Source organism: Corvus brachyrhynchos, unplaced genomic scaffold (assembly GCF_000691975.1).
Source record: "Corvus brachyrhynchos isolate BGI_N302 unplaced genomic scaffold, ASM69197v1 scaffold209, whole genome shotgun sequence".
In the NCBI taxonomy this organism is placed as follows: domain Eukaryota; kingdom Metazoa; phylum Chordata; class Aves; order Passeriformes; family Corvidae; genus Corvus; species Corvus brachyrhynchos.
Window position 1 is genome coordinate 2743482 of NW_008246056.1, and position 7321 is coordinate 2750802.

At 46.5% G+C, this 7321-nt stretch overlaps 1 long non-coding RNA gene across 1 annotated transcript; it reads left to right on the forward strand.

Annotated features, from left to right (window-relative positions):
- Window positions 1-211: 211 nt before the first annotated feature.
- On the forward strand, window positions 212-2109 carry LOC108449529. Its single transcript, XR_001865699.1, has 2 exons — window positions 212-252; window positions 931-2109. It is a non-coding gene; the product is annotated as an uncharacterized LOC108449529 (long non-coding RNA).
- Window positions 2110-7321: the final 5212 nt, after the last annotated feature.

Sequence of the window (7321 nt, forward strand, 5' to 3'; positions counted from 1 at the left end):
AGCCGGCAACTCCTCGTACGCCATCTACAACTTCTTCGTGAGGGGAAACGGAGGGCCGGGCACTGATCTCCGCTCTCTGATGGCCAGGGACAGGGCCTGAGGCGAGCGATGTCAGGGAGGGTTAGGTTGGGTATCAGGAAAAGCTCTTTCCCCCAGAGGGTGGTGGGGCACTGAACAGGCTCCCCAGGGAATGGGCACGGCCCCAAGGCTGCCAGAGCTCCAGGAGTGTTTGGACAACGCTTTCAGGAACAGGTGTGAGATTGTTGGGAACCATCCTGCGCAGGGCTGGGAATTGGACTCGATGATCCTTGTGGGTCCCTTCCAGCTTTGGGCACATTCCGTGGTTCGGGGACATGGAGTAGCACGGCGCGGGTGAGCGCTCTCCGGCCGCTGTCCGTGCCTGTCCGTGCGGACGCGCGTGGCCGCGTGTGCCCACAGGCGTGCCCGTGCCTCGGGCTGTGCGCGGCCCCGCTCGGGCGCTGGAGGGAGGTTGCGCGGGGGCGCGCAGGCGGGCGGGTCCCTCCGGGCTTTGGGGTGCGGGTGTTCCGCGGAGGTGGGAGCGCGGTGCCGAGGGGCTGCGGGTGCTGCTGAGGCGCTGTGGGGTGCGCGCATTGGCGCGGTCGCTCCTATTTCTTGCCACTTTTCTCAGGTCGGCACTTTCATTCCCGTGGTGTCCTACAGTTCGCACCCCCATGGTGTTTAGTTTTCACCCCTGCTGTCGCATTTCCCTGCCACTGCCCCTATAGCTCTGTTGGCTTCTTTTCTGTGTCTTCTTCCTTTTCCCTGTCCTCACAGTTTTTGTACAGCCTCTCCGAGGGTCGTTTTGGCGATGTTTCCGCTCTCTTTTGCAGTTTGCACACACCAGCACCCCATCCTTATTCCACATTCTCCCTATATCACTTTCTGCTTGTGTCCATCATTTTCTACCAGATGGATGCCTGAATTGAAGCCTCAGGAACATGGTCTTCAGCACTCTCTCCACAGGCAAGAAAAAAAAATGGGTTTCTACACTCACAAAGTTTTGCCTTACTTCTCTGTGTACCTGAACACTCAAGGGCATGGTCCTGGTTGTTTTTTCCTTTATCTGCCCTCCTGATCTCCACTTCTCAACAATTCCTTGATAGTTCTTACAGTTGAAGTGAAGGCCTTTGGAGAGCAACCCTTGCTGAACAGCCCTCAGACAGCAGTTCCAGCATCAGCTCCAAAGCAGTCTCAGACGAAGCAGTCACTGGGAAGACCTTAAACTGCACAGGTTTGAAGCTACTGAAACTGAAACCCTTCAGGAACCTTAAACCTGGATTTGTGAGTTGACAGAGCAAAAAGGAAAAAATGCTACAACGCTGTAAAACAGACCCTCCCACAAATGCAAATAGAAACTTGGCTACTGTGAAGACTGATGATGGACAGGAGAGCTGTTTTGAAATTCAACCTCCTTTCAGCACATTCAGAGGTATTTCCACCCAGACAGGCTTCACTACTCCCAATGCAATTACTTAAACCATTTGCAGTGTACCAGGTGGAAATTGCTGCTATTGCAGTTCTCACTGCATCCCACTGTACACATAAGAAACAAAAACTATTTTTTTATCCCATAGCTTTTAATCCTCAACTCTATGTTTATTACCTTACTCTAAGAATAAGTCACTCTGTTTCCTTTTTCATTTTTCAGGGTACATACCAATTTCTAAAAGGATGCTTATTGGAATTAATTTTGAGAGGAAGGTTTATTATGTTATGCCAAATGTATAATCAAGACACTGACGTGCACTTGATACATCAAATTTATTTTCAGTGAAGTTGTTAGTTAAGTTTTTCTTTCTCAAGTTAACTTTAGAGTTTATTCAAAAACCAACCCATTCAACAAAAAAACTACAGTATACAAGCTGTACTGTGATAGAAAACTGGCATTGTTCTCCCCTGGGTTTTTTCTTTTATTGTAATATGAAAAAGTAAGAATCATAGAGTAATCTCATGTTTCCTTTTCTTGCTGACAAATTACAATACATTTCCTCTGCTTCAGTATTCAAAGTCGTTTCAATAATTATATTGGAAGAAATCAATCCACCAACTCAGGTAATAAAGACCTTGACTGTTGCATGGGGAAAGTAATTTCTGCCTCTCTACATTCTTTGAATACTTCCCATCAACTTGTAAATTACTATTTTATAGAATTTAGAACAATACAGAATCACAGATTGGTTGAGATTGGCAGGGATCTGTGGAGGTGATCTGGTCCAATCTCCAAGGATGGAGACTCCACAGCCTCTCTCTTTTTACGGTGGGTCAGCCTCACTGTAAAAAAGAAATTTCCCAAACAATTCCGATTTGTGGCCCCTGCCTCTGCTCCTCTCACTGGACAGCACAGAAAAAAATCCTGGCTCTGTCCTCTTTGCACTCTCCCTTCAGGTGATTCCCCTGAGCCTTCTCAGCAGTCCTGAGAGAGATGCCAGGGGCGAATCCCTGCTGGCTGCTCCTACCCACCTGCTTGTCCTTCATGTGTCTGGAAATCCTGGATTACCTTTCCCATGGATCTAGGTGAGGCTGACTGGCCCATAGTTCCCTTTGTCCTTCTTCTTGCCCATACTGAAGATGGGAGTGACTTTTGCTTTCCTTCAGGCCTTCAGGCACTTCTGCCAGTTGCCATGATCAAAGTGTATCGAGAGTTGCCTTGCAGTGACATCTCCCAGCTCCCTCGGCATTTATGGATACATCCCATCAAAGCCCATGGACTCATACGTGTCCAATTTGCCTGAGTATCCTTGACCAGATCCTCTTCCACCAAGGCTGCATCTCCTGTGTTACAGCCTTTCTGCTCTCAGGGACCTGGGATTCCTGAAGGCTGGTCTTCCTTGTAAAGGCTGAGGGAAAGGTGGCTTCAATACCTCAGTCTTTTCCATGTCCTGTGTCACCAAGTCCCCTGTCCCATTTGGTAGTGGGCTCCCAGCTTTCCTGACGTTCCTTTTGCCATTTACTTACAGAAGTGCTCCTTTTTGCCTTTGACACCCTTCACCAGATTCATTTCCTTTTGGCATTTCTTTTGGTTTTCCTAACATAATCCCTGAGTACCTGGACAGTGTCTTTGTATTTCCCCCAAATGACACATCCCTGCTTCCACCCTTCCTCTGCTTCATTTTCAAGTTTGAGTGAGCTTTCCTTTTTGTGGTCCAGGAGCCCCTAATTTATCCATGGATCCCCTAGTTTATCCACGCATTTTTGCCTAACTTCTTGCTTGTCAGGATGCACAACTCAAGCTTGAAGGAGGTGATAGCTGAATATTAGCCAGCTTTCTTGAGCCATCTTCCCCTCAGAGCCTTATCCCATGGGACTGTTCTGAGAAAATCCTTGAAGAGACCAAAGTGCAGTCTCTCTTCAGGGTGGTGAGCTCGCATTTTGTCCCTCTCCCTGCTCTCGGGGTCTCCACCATCTCATGGTCACTGCAGCAAGGGCCCAGGGAGCCCTTCCTTGTCCAGGAGGGTGGAGTCCAGTGGAGCCTCTGTTCTCACTGGCTTCTCTCTCACTTGGATCAGGAATTTGTCATTGGTGACCTCCAGGACTACAAAAGGAAAAATTAAGAAATTCTAGGAATTAAGTTACTTGTAAAGCTGGAAGCTCAGACCCCTTAAGTTTAGGGATAATAACATATTCCTTAATTAGATGATCACAAACTCCGCCTCTCACAGGATGCTGCCTTTTTTTTCAGCAAATGAGCTGGTTTTCAATAGTCCCTTTCATCCTCCTCACTTGATGTGCAATTATTCAACATATTACATAGCCCTCAGACTGGATGCAGGATTATTCATTCCCTTCTTTCTCCAGGATCCTATGGGGCTTTTACCATTATGTACCCTCGGATCACAAGCACTGAGGAATGAATACATTTTATCCATCATGCAACAGCTGGGATTATCATCTCCATTCTGGAGGCAAAAAGGGATTAATGCTACTGTTTTCTTGTATCTGCTGATTGTGGGTAGCTGCCTTGAACATACATGAGTTTCTTTTCCAGGGAACTCGCTGTTTTTACAAACACAGGTGGGACATGAGTCCTGCAGGGCTGTCTTTTACAATCCTTAGCCTCTGGAGTTCTGCTATGACCTGAAAATCTGTGCTTTCCTCCAGCTTTCTCCACGCTGGCTGCAGAAAAGATCTTGAAATGCACTGTTTGAGGCTTAAATACCAAAAGACTGATCAGAAAAGCTAAAATTCATCATTGTTCTAAAAATTTCATCATTTAAACCAACCCCAGTGAATTTGGAGTGCTGGCAACTGCCAAAAGTATCCCATAAGATTTTCGGATCCCATAGGTAGAGTCTATTTGATGATTTATGGATATGAATAACTTTTTCTATTTATAAGGTGTCTCTTCAGGGGCCTCAGGCTCTAGTGAGTAATCTGAAGGGAAAAACAGGATTCCTGAAGGTTTTACATGGTAGGTGTTATGCAAGGTGCCTGCATTCCCCTGTCTGGAGCAGCGCACACTGATCCCATAAGGTAATTCAAAGACAGATTGAACTACCAGATTTTGTAATTACAAAACACGGTGTTCATCAACACATAAACATTCTGCAGATACAAATTAATTCCTGTAATTGTATTTCTTGGGAAAAAAAAATAAAATAAAAAAAAGAGATAACACCTTTCAATAAAGAAGAAAGGTTCTGTTTCAACTATTGCAAAAGCTAACATTTCAACACAGCATTTCCAAATAATTTCATGTACTGAGATTATTTCACCTATAAAAATAATATAAAAATAATATAAATAATATAAAAATAATGCTGAATTTTTTTTTTCTTTACAGTAAACAGTTTTCTTCTATGGATGTATTGTACAAAACATTCCTTTTTCTTACAATTTTTGCAAAGGAGAACATTTAAAGCTGCAGAATATCTTTAATATTGGAATGGAGGCAGTTCTACAAGATCTACTGAGATGTTTAAGGGTTGGGGTTTTTTTTGAAGACTTCCATTAAGGGGGGAAACCCCAAAACCTGACACTGACTTTAAGGGAAAGTATTGCTAATGTTGCAAATCCTTTAATCTGAGTCCAAATGGTTTCTAGATTAAATATCTGCAGGGTACAGCAGACAAATGCAAAATGCTGCTCCACCTCCCTGTCTTCAGAACGCTTCAGAGTAAGACATGAGGCAGGTAAAGGACTATTTCCCATTATAGCTGTGAAAGGTGATCTGGGAAAAGGTAACAAAGTTACTGCCAGAGGAAAGTCATTGTTCCTTGATTTTCATGTTGTTCTGCAAGCACCTCCCAGCCCACTCTGAGAAACATGAAGCTGAACCTGGGAAATAAAATTCCCACTGGACAATTTATGAGAGAATTCTGAAAATTGAGATCACATTGGTCAAGAATTTTAGGCAAAATAAAATTAACGAAGTACTTCAAAATTTGTCAGAGAACCTATTTGGATATGTTAAGTAGGTATAAGGTGGTCTACATACATCTGCTCCATTGTGGGAAATGAAGAACAATCCATCCCAAAATAACCCTGAGCTTGGCACTAACCTGGGAATTGCTGGATTGAATTCACTCTACCACACAGAGGATGTGTTTCAAACTTGAAGTGGCCAAGAATTACTGTTCATAAGCAATTTTGGATCCTTCCAGATGGAAGGATTTAAGGCACTGCCATCAGGATTTGTGTGTTGCAAGACACAGGAGAAACTTCTGAGCAAAAAATTAATGTTGAGTACCTGGCTGTCTGTGATACATGAAGAACCTAATTCCAGGCCAGAGCTGACAGACATGAAACTGGAAAAAAAAGGTGATGATGATGATTTCTTTGCTAAGAGATTAAGGACCTGACCAGCTGTCAGTGAAGGGAAAAATTCTGTTGCTGGATTGACATCTACAAAGTTTTTGATCAGATTCTGAATATGTCAAAAACTAGGAACTGACAAGGCTTAGAGATACTGTTGTACTGCCACGCAAACACGACTTTTAATGAAGAAACTGAGGAGGGAGTTGTACTTGTGCCTGTTAAAGCTGTTCTTGAGCTCAGTCAGTGGCCAGGTGGGCAGTCCCTGGCTGCAGCTTTATCCTGAGAAGTGGGGTTATTGCTGTCCACTCCTGTTCCCTGATGCTCCTTTGTGTCACTGCTCCTGCCAAGGCTCCTTGTGTCACCATAGGGCTAAAGGTGACACGAGGCAAATGCACAGTCGGTGGTGTTGTTCTAGCAGAGTGTAAAGTATAGCTGGAAGGACCTTATCAAGACAAGAATTAGCTCACCAGAGCACTGAATTGTGTGGTGAGAGCCACTCTGGCTTGCTCCCAGATCTTTATTTACCATTGGAAAAAGACTGGATGCCAGCCAGCTACTGGCCCTGGGAGGAGGCAAAGGAACTGTGTTTGCAAAGGGCTTTGCAAGTGGTAATTTATGGCATAGTCACAAACAAGCGTAGTCCAGGGTACCTAAATTTCAACTCAGCCTTCCTCAGCCGCACACTCCGACCACAAACCACATCTCTACAAATAACTCGTGTAACACAGAGACCACACACAAAACCGCCCTGAACATGCATTTGCCTGCACTACAGAACAAGAACTGAGATGGGCAGAACCTTCATCACCTCCCTGCTTGGTCAGGGACGACAAGGGTGACCTGTGAGCAGCCACCAGGGGCCCGTGGGGAATCTTGTTCTAAGGTGGGAGCTGCAGATCCAACCCCAGGCAGAGCCTTGGCGCGAGCAGCTCGGCTCAGAACTCCACGTGCTGCCCTCGCCCCTCCAGCATCTCTCTTGGAAATGCTCTTTCCCCTGAATTTCGTGGTTATTTCTAAAGCCATCGGCTGCCTTCGCAATCTTGTCTAAAGTGGCATTCTGTGCATCGCCGTGGCAAGAAGGATGAGGGGCAGAACGGCGGCCTGCGCCAGCTCGGCGTCGGGGCCGGCGGGGCTTCAGGCAGCCGAGGGGACACCTTCGCACTTGGCGCGGGCCTCAGGGGCACCGCACCAGACATGGCGGCTGACCGGAACTGGCTGCTGCCAGCACCCAAGATGGCACGAGGGGCGGAAGTCTCCTGGTGCCACACCAAAGATGGCGGCTCAACCGGAAGTAGCGTCGCTCAGCACCCAAGATGGCGGGGTTGCTGGGCGTCGCGTTGGTGCCACACTAAAGATGGCTATTCGGCACGAGGCTCGCCTCAGCCTTCCAAAGATGGCAGCATTTTGCGCATGCGCCTTGGGTAGCGAGAAAAACGGCGCCCAGAAGGACCCCGCGCCTCTCAAAGGCATCTATTCAATTGCCTGAACCCGACGCCGCTCTTTCAGCGCGATTTCCCGCGGCGTTTCCCGGTGTGGGAACGCGGGC